At 60.5% G+C, this 12,718-nt stretch overlaps 1 long non-coding RNA gene across 1 annotated transcript; it reads right to left on the reverse strand.

Annotated features, from left to right (window-relative positions):
- Positions 1-639: 639 nt before the first annotated feature.
- Positions 640-11,548, reverse strand: LOC117649694. Its single transcript, XR_004587988.1, has 3 exons — positions 11,431-11,548; positions 7,239-7,437; positions 640-691 (listed from the first exon to the last, which is right to left on the reverse strand). It is a non-coding gene; the product is annotated as an uncharacterized LOC117649694 (long non-coding RNA).
- Between the last annotated feature and the right edge of the window lie 1,170 nt (positions 11,549-12,718).

Genomic DNA, 12,718 nt, shown 5'->3' on the forward strand with positions numbered 1-12,718 from the left:
TCACTCTAGCCGATCAATCAAAGCCATAAGTGGAAAATGATGGAACACTACATTACAAGGGCCTGGCCTGGGCCTGGCCTGGGCCGGGCCGCGAACAAACGCCAAGACGAGGGCCTCCTTGGCGTGGCGTGGCCTGGCAGTACGTCGCGGTGGTGTGCCTGGTGGTGTTTGGGCTGGTGGCGATTTCGACGTTCAAAACAAGTTACTTTCAGGCGGAATTTTCGTTTATTAAGGACATGAAAGCTGGAAAATAATTCGTTCGTGAATGTCTAGCAAGCAGTCACTGTACTTGCTTGCATGCATCAAGATGCATGTCGTTCGAAAACATGCAACCATCTCCGCTGGCGCAAAGGTTGGATTCTTCGTTGTATTTTTTCCAGTGCAATGGGGCCGAAGACGGACGGCGCGCGGCCGGGGTGTGCTGCTGGAAACGACGGCTCGGTTTGGTGCGCTGCGCGAGGGACGGAGGGACGGAGGGACGCCAGAGGGAGGGACCGAGGCGGGCCGCGGGCCGAACGACGACATTTGGACGACGACTCCCGGACGCGGCCATCACTCGGGCCTCCCCTACGAAGGCGAGGGGAGGGCTGGAGCGCGCTGAAGGGCATTATTGCGGCACTTGGCTCCGGTCCCAGTGACGGCCCTGGCCCGACGGCCGCCGACGGCCCCGAGGTGTCGCAGCCGGCCAAACCTGAAACACACACACCACACGCTGATTAAATCAAATCAAAAACGGTTCCGGGCGCGCGGCGCGCCTTTCCGGCGGCTCCGGACGCGCGTCGCCCGGCCTCTCCTCATTTGCATAGGCAGGTAGCGGCTCCGGCGAGGCCGGCAAGGCCCCGCGCACGCCGCGCAGGTAAGGCTGCCTGCCCCTGGCCTGCCCCTGGCCTGCCCGGCTTTCACAACCCCAACTAAAAGCATCCCCAGCGCACCCGGAACCCGGAACAGAACCCGGAACCGAGCCTCCGGGTCCTTTATCGCCGAGGACAACCCCTTCATCTTTGCCTCGGCAGGGGCGTCGCGTCGAGGAGGGGGAAAAGGGTTACGTTCTTTCTTTATTCCTTTGTTCTTCCTTTCAGCTCGTCTGCATATGGGATGCCGCGCCAGTGTGTGTGAGTGTGTGTATGTGTGTGCTGTGCGAGTCTGGTCGCAGTGCACAGGGAATCAATAGTGTTCGACGAACTAGGAGTTGTGCGCGCGGAGAGGGACGTGGGGAGAAGGGGAGCCTGGAGCGAGGACTGTACCAAAAACCCTGTGAGCGTGTGTGTGTGTCACTCTGTGTGCGTCTGTGTGTGTCCTTTTCTCCCTGCCCCGTCCGGAAGCTCCGGGCCGCTTCTTTTGCCACTACGTGTGGGGCCGTTGCCATGGCTCCGGGGCTACCTCCGGTGCGTACAGCGGCAGCAGCAACAACAACAACACCCCCGCCAACGACAACAACAACCACCGCCGCAATGCCTTGGCAGCTCTTTTGAGCCGCGCGCACATAACGGATCGAACCGTACAGCGCCCTGGGGATTTCCCTCTAAATAATTCCAAAGGACGGCAACCGGAGCTGAAAGGGCGGGCCTGGAGCAGGGCCTGGAGCAGGGCCGCGCCGCGCCAACGGAAAGGGCCTTCCTGTGTCGTCGCGTCGCACTTTTCCCTGGCTGCTGTTGTTGTTTCGTCCCTCGACGTGTGAAAACGGGAAAAAACTCTTTCGACGCGCTTTCAATGCGGACTGCTGAATTTTCCCTCAGCTCGCTAGCTGACGGCGACGTCGGCGTGGAATGGAGGGCGATGTCCGTCCAGGCCATCCAGGCCGTGACCGCTGCAACCCGCCTCCCCCATTAGTCCGTCGCGGGGAGGGGAGGCCGCGGGGTGGCCGACGTACCGTGACGGCGTGCTGACCAACGAATGGACGCTCCCCCACCACACGCGGAGGCGTGCACACACAAAATTTTATTCCTAATTCGCGCGGGCGGAATTATTGCACCATTACGGCTCCCAGCGACAACAAGCACAACAAGAAGTACACCGCGGCACCTTTGCGACTGCCTCCTTTGTACTATCCGAATCCCTCGAAGGCCCTCGCGTGATTTGCGGCCAAAACATGCAATTCTCCCCGCGGAGTCCCATGCGGCGCCGCCGCTTCCACTGGGACGGGCAAAGTAACGGCGCCGTGCAAAGAAAAAGAGACATTTAACTTTGAAAAAAAAAAAGAAACAAGGCAAGGAAACCAACAGCTGAGTGTGGACAGGCGAATCTGTTTCGATAGTCAAGTTTATCCTCCAGCTTGTAAAGTAGATCGGTCGCAGAAAAAAGGACGGCCCCGAATGGACAGGAAGAAAGGGAGAGGCAGTGGCGGGGGAGCGCCACCGAGCTGGCCACGAATCGCTGTCTTTAATTGAATCGCTGAAAAAAAGTGACTCGACTGGAAACTCTGCGGACGCGGTGTCGAGCAGAAAACGGCGTCTGCAGTAATTGACCCTCGTCCCGCTCTTCTTTTTGCAGTGACCTGGCGGAACTCGCCCCCTTATCAATGCCGTTCGCGGTTCGCTTGACCCCCTCTGGGAGTCACTCTCCAGCCCAAACCGCGGAGCCCAGTCCGCTCCAGTAGCTCCTAATTCGATGCAAAAAGCAAGAGGTGATGCTTCCATCACGAACGGACGGATAGACAGACAGACAGACAGACAGACAGACAGACAGACAGACAGACAGACAGACAGACAGGCGGACATCCCTCCATCACACAGAGCCGCGCGGCTGCAAGGCTCCAGGCGATTGAAAAAGATAAGCAAAGGGCCTGAGCAGAATCGAAAGAATGATGATCGGGGCCTGGTGCACCGCGTGTGTGTGCGTTTGTGTGCGTCTGTGTGCGTGCGTGGGCGTGCCTACTGCTGGCTAGGGAAGCGCAGGGAGGCACAGAGGGGGAGGGACGTCCTGTCTATACTGCACGAGCCTCGATCAGCAACACTTTCCTTTTCACCAAGATATAAATTTTGCAGCAGCCCACACGTTTTTCCTCCCTCCCCGCTCTGTTCTTTTCTGAACGGGTTTTGCTTGCACTGGTTATCTTTGGATGACTTTGCGAGACGCGATGAGGGTGGGGGCGACGGGGTCCGTATATTGCCCGCTTTGGATCATGGGCTGGAAGACCCAGTTGTACTGATGGACACGACGACACGTTTGGAGCTCTAAAGTCGCGAAGCGGGTCTAGTTGTCCAGGTTTCAGAAACTAAAATAGACCCAATGGGCAGCCGCCCCATAATGAGAGTGGATCGTGAGTTTCAACTCACTGCTCGAGAAATGTTTGGAACTGGTCCATGGCCGCTGTGTCCGCCTGAACTGTGTCCCGGACCTCTGCGGCGGTGCTGGCGACGACAGCGGAGCAGAGCACATCCATCGATCAGCGTAGTGGCGCGCGCTGGCACCATCGCCGCTACAATCAGGACCACTGCCGCTGCATTCCAATTTCGAGGATATTGTCTGCGGCCGGGCGGGACGAAGTGGGGCGGGGCGGCGTGGAGAGGACACAAGATGCTCAATAAGCACCGGGCCGAGCCGCGCGACGCCGCGCGACGCCGCGGGTGTCACACTGCGCCAAACTTCTTTATTTCGGCCTGTACATCACCCCCCACAGGAAGCAGACCCACGCGAGCGGCGCCGTCGCCAACCGGCACGCCCGAACTTATTCGCTTCGGCAAACGTCAATATTTTCATTTCGGGGACTCGGAGAAAATGGCCCGCCCGCGAGGAAGGGAGCGAGAAGGGATGCGCGTCAGCTTCGGGACATCTGGCGTCGCCCCACACGTCCCCCCGCGGGGCCCTCGTGTGTGTGTGTGCGAACCGCCAGCCCGTCCGCAAGGCCGGGCTAAGGCACATCACTTCCATAATTAACGGCGCACTAGCCCGGCCTTCAATCACGGCGGTTGTTCCGACGCGCCGAACGATCATAGCGGGGCAGCGTTGAAATGTATAAATAAAGGCAAGGGGTCGTCTCCACGCACTCGGCCAACAGCGACTGCATAATGCAGCAAGTCCATCGCGCTTCGGCCCCACGCGCCCTGGTGGCCCTGCCTCGGCCTGCCGCCACTGGGCCGAGGAGGGCGGAGCGGGGCGGACGTACTGTATCGTGTTTGCTGAGAAAATGTTTGCATTTCGCCCGGGCATACATTATAGGAATAAGGAAATGGTTATTTTATCCCGATGCAGCGTGAGGGGAGAGAGAGAGAGAAAGGGAGGGAGAGAGAGAGGGTGCGTAATCACAAACCGTGTGGGTGTGTGTGTGGGTGCGTGTGTGTGCGCGCGCGGACTAGGGTGCTCCGGACAGAGAGGGTATAAATTGGCGTAGGGGTGTGTCGGCCGCCAGGGCCGCCAGGGCCGCCGGCAAGTCATCCACACATGCGAGCCCCTCAGAGGAGGGGAGGAATCACACACACACACACACACACACACACACACACACACAGGGCGGGGAGGGTAGGGGTGGGAGGCCACATGTGACGGCCGTCTCACAAAATGGCCGCCCGCCCTCGCTGGGCGCAGCTCGCCACCCCCTCCACCTCCCTCACACACACACACACTCGGCCACATGTGCGCGCGACCCACGGAGCGCAGGGCCAGGCAGGGCCAGGCAGGGCTCACCCCCAGCGGCGACACGGACGGAGGGACGGAGGACGCAGGGCAGCGCGAAGGCAGGCCTGGCGGCGTTTCGCGGCGTTTCTAATGCCGAAACGGATCAAATGCCACGCGCGCGTCCGGCCCGCCCTGCCGTCACGACGGCGGCTGTTTCATTTCCAGGGAGCTGCTGGCGCCGGCAACGACGCGAACACATGGCCACACACACTCGCACACGCACACGTGGAGGGTGGAATGGAGGAGCAGTTGGAGCCGAAATTGCCGGCCGTGTTAGGTCCATCGCGGAGAGCCTAACATATTCCAAGTCGTAACATTTTATTCGGCGGACACGCCGTCTGCTCGGCGGGTCGGCGGGGAATGGCCGAACTAAATTCGCAAATTAAGTCTGGCCCCGCCACTCCGCCGACCTGGCCTTGCGGGCCTTGTAGGACTCTGGGGGGCAAGGACCAGGCCGGGCAGGACCATGCAGTGACATTAGCCTTACCTCCCGGTGCGGCGGGCCGGGCGGCCGGGCGGCCGGGCAGGCGTGGGCCGCTGGAGGGGGGCTGCCAGCCCTGCCAGCCCCGCCGGCCCGGCCGAGTGGAGGGGAGGAGCAACACACTGGAGGGGAGGGGATGGACCACTAGATGTTGTCTCCCGGGGGTGGCGGCCGCCGGTGGTGGGGCGAAGGGGTGGGGCGAAGGGGTGGGGGGAATCGATGCGCGCTGCCTCCCCTCCGCCGTGACGCTGCGATGCCGTGCCAGCGCGCCTTGCCAGCGTGCCGTGCCAGCGTGCCATGGGGGTGGCCGAGGACGCCGACGCCACGCCGTCAAGCCCTGTCCGGCCGGCCACACCATAACAAAGTGCGCCGCTAGTGCACGCGGGCCGTGACGTCACGCACGATAACGCGTGCTGATTGGGAGGGACATAAATTCCGAGGCCGGGGCCGCGGCGTCCGAAATCCGCGTATCGCGAAGGCGATTTGCGTTTACCATAATCGCAGCACGGCTCCCTCCATGTCCTCCGCAGCCCAGCCCGGCCCAGCCCGGCCCAGCGAAGCCTCCCCGCGTCTTGAGCCGGCAGGCTTATCAGCCGTCTCATATATCGCAGTTATGAGGCCGGCGCCTAAGTCCGCCGGGGACAGCCCCACCCTGCAACAGACAAAAGGGGTGAGGAATCTGCTCATTATTGCCAGTAAATCACCAAACTTTTAATCCGGATGCGCGCCGTGGGCGGAAGCTTTGATAAGCAGCGCGAGTTCCTTGCGGTGTACCAGAATACCGTGTCAACGAGAAAAGAAACTTGGCAGTGTGGCGGACTGGCGGACGGGCAGGCGGCGGTTCGATTTGAGTCTGGAAGGACAGGGCGACAGCGAGGAGACAGGATCCAGCCAGACACCGCCAACAACTTTATTGCATTTCTGGCTGAAATTGAACCTGAAGGCGGGCGGCGGCGGTACGAGTGGCAATAAGCTTGTCTGCTACTCCTGTCATTCGTCCCTCTTTTTTTCCCCTTCGTGGTTTGAGCCACTGTCATCGTCTGCCGCAGTCGGCCCGGGGCTGAGGGGCGTTCGCCCGTAGTAAGGGGGGCACCTTACTACTGACGCCGAGAGGGCCGCCTGTAGCAAGGAGGCCACCTTACTACTGACGCTGAGAGGGCTCAGGGGCTTTCACCCGTAACAAGGGGCCAACTACTACTTTCGCCGCCCGACAGACCGACTCGCAAACAAGACCGGCCGGTGGCCGAGTGGTAGGCACACAACACACCGCTCGGCCGCCGCAACGCGCGGAACAGGGAACACGCCCCAAGCATTCAAAAATGTATTTGGTGACAATGGGGGGCGCGAGAGCAACACATGTAAGCGAATTAGCGGCCCGAGCTGACCGCGAGCCGCGACGATCCACGCCACGCCGCGAGGGACGTTATTTATGGCCCCGTCTGACCAGTGGCTCGCCAGTGGTCAGCGCGACGTGGGGAACGCGCCGGGAGCGCGCCGCGAACGCGCCCACCACCCCTGAAGCGCGCCCGCCCAAGTCACCTGTCTTGCTTCGCGTCCCGTTTCAACAGATCGAATGTGCCGACGTCGTCGTCGTGTTCCTAACGACCTTCCGTTTTGAGGACGCTGCCCTGGCGAAGTTGTAACTGAAGGGCCCGAATAAAGGTAAACATTGCCATTAAAGGATTTGTTTTCACTATTTTGTCTGGATCGCCGCCATTTCGACTTTCACTTCGACACACGGTGGCCGGGAACGGCCGCCCCTGCACTCTTCACGAAAGCAAACGTCCGTTGCGGCACACGATTCAAAACCAGAGACATCTGCATGCAGGGACGCCGAAACTGCCGTGGCAAGAAATCGGACACGAAATAGACTAGGCTCGAGCACGAGCTTCCCAAAATGCAAATCCAACATTCGCTTCACTAACAACGACCGCGACTACTACTACTTCATCACCGACGGAGAAAGGGTATAATCAGAGCTGGCCCGGCGAGTGTAGCAAATTCGCACTGGAATTCGTCGCCGGCACACACACAGGCACACACACTAGCACGCGTATGGAAAACGCATCTGCTCCAATTGAAAAAGCAGGTCGGGTAAGTACAGTGCGTAAACCGATCTTTTTGCGCGACACATTACATTTACCTGCGTCATACCGGTCTGGCATGACCGGTGGCGGAAGTGGCTGCAGCGCTGCCAAAATGTGGGTCAGTTGCAACACACAGAAGGGTTGTCCCGGATCGAGGCCATGCAGCTTGTCGTCCTTCCGCTTCCTGGACGGGTCCGCTCCGCCGGAGTAGGGTGTCGTCCTGGGCATCCTGGGGGACGCGCCGCGCCGTCCAACCTGCCGACGGCGAGGGTTTGTTATTATGTATCTCCGCGATGATCGCTTGACCCCGGGCCGGCCAAGGCCGAGGGACGGCCGCGCTGACCCTTCGGACCCTTGGGACCCGCCCCGCCACGGCTCGCGAGCACGCCGTGGCCGCCGCGACCCTCGTCACGCCGAGCCCGCCTGCTCGCCATGTGCGCCAGACAGCGCGACGCACTGCCACGCAGCGCGTGCCGGCCGCATCCGTCACGCCAGTGTCGCGACGCGTCACGCGCACGCCCCGCGCTCATTTCTCGCTGCGTCTCCGATCGGGGACCGCGGCACCGCGGGGCACGCACCCGAAATATGCATAACGATTCGTTCAGCGCATGGCAGCAAAACTCGCCATTGAAGGCGGAGTAAGTTTCCGGAAACTCTGTTGCGCGGAAGAGGGACATTTTGCTAAGACTGATGAATTTCTTTCGTCTATGCTGACCATTGGCTTGAGTTGCTGAAATAAGGCGGTAGATTTGTGTTTTGGTAACTCAAATATTTGTCCATTCGCGTTATGCTCGTCGTGGCAAAGTATCCCATATTTATTTTTATACAGCCACACAAGTTTAGTGCGCTGCCTACGGCTGCCTACCTCGCGCAACGGGCGACGCGGGACGGACGTCCTCACTGCCGCCGTAGTAAATCCGCACTTTGTCTGCGCATCACCATAACGCTGGCGCTCGCTTGCGGTCGCCGTCCGCAAACAGAAGGGGTTGTCTCTCTTTTATCTCCGCTGCCTGGACGTCCGTCGGACACGCCCTCGGCGAGGCCGGACACGCAGCGGCCACCCCAGCGCCGTTTTGTCTGAATTTTGCAGCACGGCCGTAAAGTGGGCGCGCGTTAACTGCACCGTAAACTGTTTATTTACTCTCGGACAGCGGCGGCCGGAGTTTGCGGTGGAGAGCCAGGGGGCCCGCGCGAGGGGCGCACCGCGGCCGGCCGCATGCATGAAGAGCGGTTCTCTTTTCCAGCGGCAACAGGCAAAAGAAACACAGCGGGCGCCACTCGCCGCACTATTCGCACTACTCGGGCGCTATTCACAGCGCGCAGACAAGGGCCGTTTCACACGTCGGCGGGAGGGAGTGCGAGCGAGCGCGCCGCGTTCGCCGCGTTGTGCGCGCGTTTGTGAAGCCCCTGACTCACACAGGCCGGATTTTAATGACGATATTCCCCGACTGTCCTCGTTTTGCTTTGGCAGACGACACGTCAAGCAGACGAAAACGAGCTGCGGTAATTACGGAAGAACGTGAATGGACGCGCGCGGGCGTTTGTTGTTTCCGAGACAACTGTTGTTGTTGTTGTTTTTGTTGCAGCGTGAAAAGCCCCGCGAGTGTGACGAGTCTTTATGACCGCCCCGCCCCGCCTCCCCGTCTGATCTCTGCCCAGCGAGGCGGTAAGACAGCGAGGTGTGCGTTCATTCACTCAGGATGAGCTTTAAAAAGCAGTGGTTGGTAGTCGCCTCGTCTTTTCACTCCCTTTCTTTCTTTTTGCGACCGTCCTCTTCGTTCTTTCTCCCCGCTCCCCTTCTCCCTTCATCTCATTTGTATTTTTGCACGCCCGTGACATGTTTTGCGACAGCCCTGCTTTTTAGCGCCCGACCGTTCATCCTCTTTGCTTCCTTTTCTTTTCCCGTTTTCCGCATTCCGGGGGCTTCTCTGCTCCGCGGTTTCGGAGGCGCAAATTCGCGGGAGGACGCGTTGTTTGAAGTTCAATTTCCCTTTCTCTTCGCTCACACTCTCCATTCATTTTCCTCATATTCGTTCATTTATCGCTCATTCATTCATGCATCCCTTCATTGAAGCAGGGCCTTGCTTTTTCCACGCCGATCTAACCCGAAACCTCTGGCAGCTCCATCCGTCTCTCGGCCCCATAAAGAGTTGTTTTTTATTCATGGCTTTAGAAAGCTCGGCAAGCCTTGCAGGGATGCCTCGCCCGGTAAGGGATTGCCAAGAAAAGTGGGAGAGGGCCCGGCGAGGGCCCAGCGAGGGCCCGGCCCGGAGGAGGGATTAATTTTTCAGGTTCACGAAGGCGAGGACATTCTGCAGGATGTGTGACACGGGGGAAGAAACCGCGAGCAAGCGCTGCAGCATCAGGGCCTAGATGAGGGACCTGCGGGCACGCGCGCCGAGCGGGTTCGTGCCGCGAGTGTGAGGTACCAGCCTCAACATTGTCTTGCCGGAGAAATTCCCACAAAATCAACATGCCCCCAAGTTTGCCTTTCAGAATTTATCACGCGGTAAAACACAACCCAATTTAAAATTAAATTTCTAGCTCTCTTCTTGTATATCGGACCCGAAAAGAAACAGCGAACAGGGGACGCGAGCCAAATAAGCAGCAAGCAAGAAAAACGAAAACGGCCAATATTTTCCCCAACTTTCCGACCACTGTGCGGGGCCAGGCCAGGCGGGCGGCGCGGGCGGCGCGCGGTCCGAGGCAAGATGGCGGCCGGTCGGCGGCAGGGGTGCGCCAGGACGAAGGGGAGGACGCGGGCGTCGCAGTGGACCCGGCGCTGGTACGCTATGGGGACGCCGCCGGAGGGACACTGCGAAGGAAACGACTCTGGAAACAAACTCTTGGCCGGGTCGCGGCTTGGTACACCGCGGTACACTGCACCACTGTACACCCCGCGCGTCCCTCGCCCTATCGGCCTACACGCGCATTGTCCCGAAATTAACCGTCGGACACATTAAGGAAATTTATCTGGCCAGGCCGCGCCGGGCCGGCAGCGCTGCCTTTGTTTTAAGGGCGGCCCTTTTGTCTCTGGTCAGCCCTTTGTGTGCGGGCCAGCCCTTTGCCCCTTAGCCCTTTGTCTCCAGTCCCTAGTCGTGGCTGGCTGGTCAGCTCGTCCGGATGAGTCACGGTCATTTCGAGCGGACGCCATTGCAGCGGGGATTACTGTACCATTTTGGAAATCCGGGGCAGCAAAGCACCGCAACGAGCGGAGTGGGGTGGGGCGGCCGCTGCGCCTGCTTGCGACAAGTTTGCCCTGTTCGCACCGCAATGTTGGCAAGCAACCGCGCGCCGCGAAATCAGAGGACAAATTTGCGCACATTGCTGCTGCCTGGCGCGGCCTGGCGCGGCCGCACTCACATAATATTTCATGCGCCGGGGCAAACATATTAACGTAGCGCCGCGAACATCAGCGACAATGTGGGCCCCGTGGCGAGGACGGCGAGGACGGCGGCGACGAGAAAGGGGAAATAGGGCGGAAAAACGCTGTAAAGCGTCGCCGCGCGCCGCGCCAGCAATGTGCGAGACGCGTTGTGCAAAGAGCGGCGCAAGCGGCGCCGTGGAATAAAAGGAATGGCCAAAATGTTTGGCGTGGGTGGGCCTGGGCCTGCCTGAGAAGATACCCCACCTGGACTACAAACTCGGCCTCTGCCGCCAACCTTGCCTCGGCCAGACCTCGGCCAGGCCTTGGCCGCCCCACTCAGGGCGCCTGCCAAAGTCATCAGTCTTCCACACCCTCCTCTACAAAACGCCGCCACCGCCGCGGTCCGCGGGGGTGGCGAGGCGGCGTGGCGCGGGGTGGCGCTCCGATTGGTGCAGAACCTGATGGCCGACCCTCTTGCCCTCGGCCGCCTCCGCTCCTCCACCCCCTCATCCACTCTATTCAACCCCCGATTGCTTCGGCGTCAACATCATGGCGCTCCATCAGCGTGGCTCTGACCGACCATCGCCCTCGGCGGCAACATCCGCGCCCGCCTCGGCCCGCCGCTTTCAAAGACGATGAAGGCCTTCTCCTCCTCCCCCAGCAGCACGCGTGCGCGCGTTCCGATAGCGGCGGGGCCTTGTTCCGCCGCACGCGCGCACCTGGGCGTCCCCAGGGGCCTTATTTCAACACGACGGACCCCCGGGGCGGTCCTGCATAGGATGGCGGTCTTGTTGTGGTTGGTGCCCGATGGCGCCACCCGCGCCGTTTCCACACGACGCCTTTTGTTGCACGACCAAGTTTCCACACACTACTCCACTCACACGGGGGCTTGGTGACACAGATTGGCAGCGATCGGGGGCGGCAACATTGTGGCAGCCACGCACACAAACACTGTTGCTGTTGCCTCACTTTCCGACGGAAAGTTACATTTGCTGGCTGTTGGCGGCGCGGCTCGCCTCACTCGGGACGCTCGCCGTCGTCGGGAGGGTGTCGGCACGTCGCCGTCGACGGTCCCGACGGGGTTCGGCCAGGTCGCCGACGACGGCGGCGGGCCTGCTCGCGGTGCGGTGCGCGCAGCATCGTCCTGGACCACGGCTTGCCCGGGATGCTCTCGGTCACGACACACGGCGGGGACTGATTCTGCATAACGACTCACACCTCGCCCGCTCTTTTTTCATTCTTCATTGCCCTTCTGCTGTCCTCTGCTTCCGCCCCCCTCCCCCCACCGGCCTCGCTCTGTCTCACTCGCACGCATATGCGTAGGCATGTAAATTAATAGGGGAGACGACACGGCAGGAAAGGGTTGAATGAAATAAAAAGAATGGGAGGGGGGAGCAGCCGGCGGGGAGGGGAGCGCGCGGCCTTGGTGTGGCGCGGTGTTTACCGTATACACCTCTCGAGCCGAAGTGTATATTATCTCCGATAAACTGTTTCGTCATTCGGCGTCGGAAAGCCGCGGTGTATGGAAAGCCGCGCTACCGGAAAGCTCACGCGCGATGTGTGAAAAGCGTGCTGGAAAGCTCGCCGTGTGGAAATTGGCGGCGTGAATAGCAAACAGCCCCGCGCAGCGCGACACAAGGGCCGCGGAAATCATGGCCTGGAAGAACGGTAAAAAAGAATTACCCGCACGCCACCGTCGTGCGCGAGGAAGGTTCTAAAAAGACGCTTTTATGGACCCGCGTATCCTCCGCGGGTCGCCTGGCCGGGCGAGCTGGGGCTGAAGGGCAGGCGTCAATGTAGCCGAACGGGATGCGCGCCATTTCTCATACCATGCTGTCTGCCGTCGCTCTCGGCCTCGTAAACGGAAGGGGTGGACGGGTAGACGCAGAGATGCATGGGTAGAAGGTCGCATACTTTCAGTAGTATGAACACCCCATTGTGGCGGGCGCCACCTTGGGTCCCCCATTGTCTCAGTTGGTCTGCGGCTAACCCTTTCATGCCCTGGGTGGCATATCGGCAATGTAGTGACAAACTACGTCCGAGTACACTTCGCACGCGTACCGACTTCGCGTCTTGAGTACTTCCAACCGAAACTGAGCCTATCTGCGACGCTTTCTTCCAACAGCCTTCCAGATAGAGCCCTCCGTGCAACATCCGAGTCGACAGGGT

Source organism: Thrips palmi, unplaced genomic scaffold, assembly GCF_012932325.1.
Source record: "Thrips palmi isolate BJ-2018 unplaced genomic scaffold, TpBJ-2018v1 HiC_scaffold_4, whole genome shotgun sequence".
Classification (NCBI taxonomy): domain Eukaryota; kingdom Metazoa; phylum Arthropoda; class Insecta; order Thysanoptera; family Thripidae; genus Thrips; species Thrips palmi.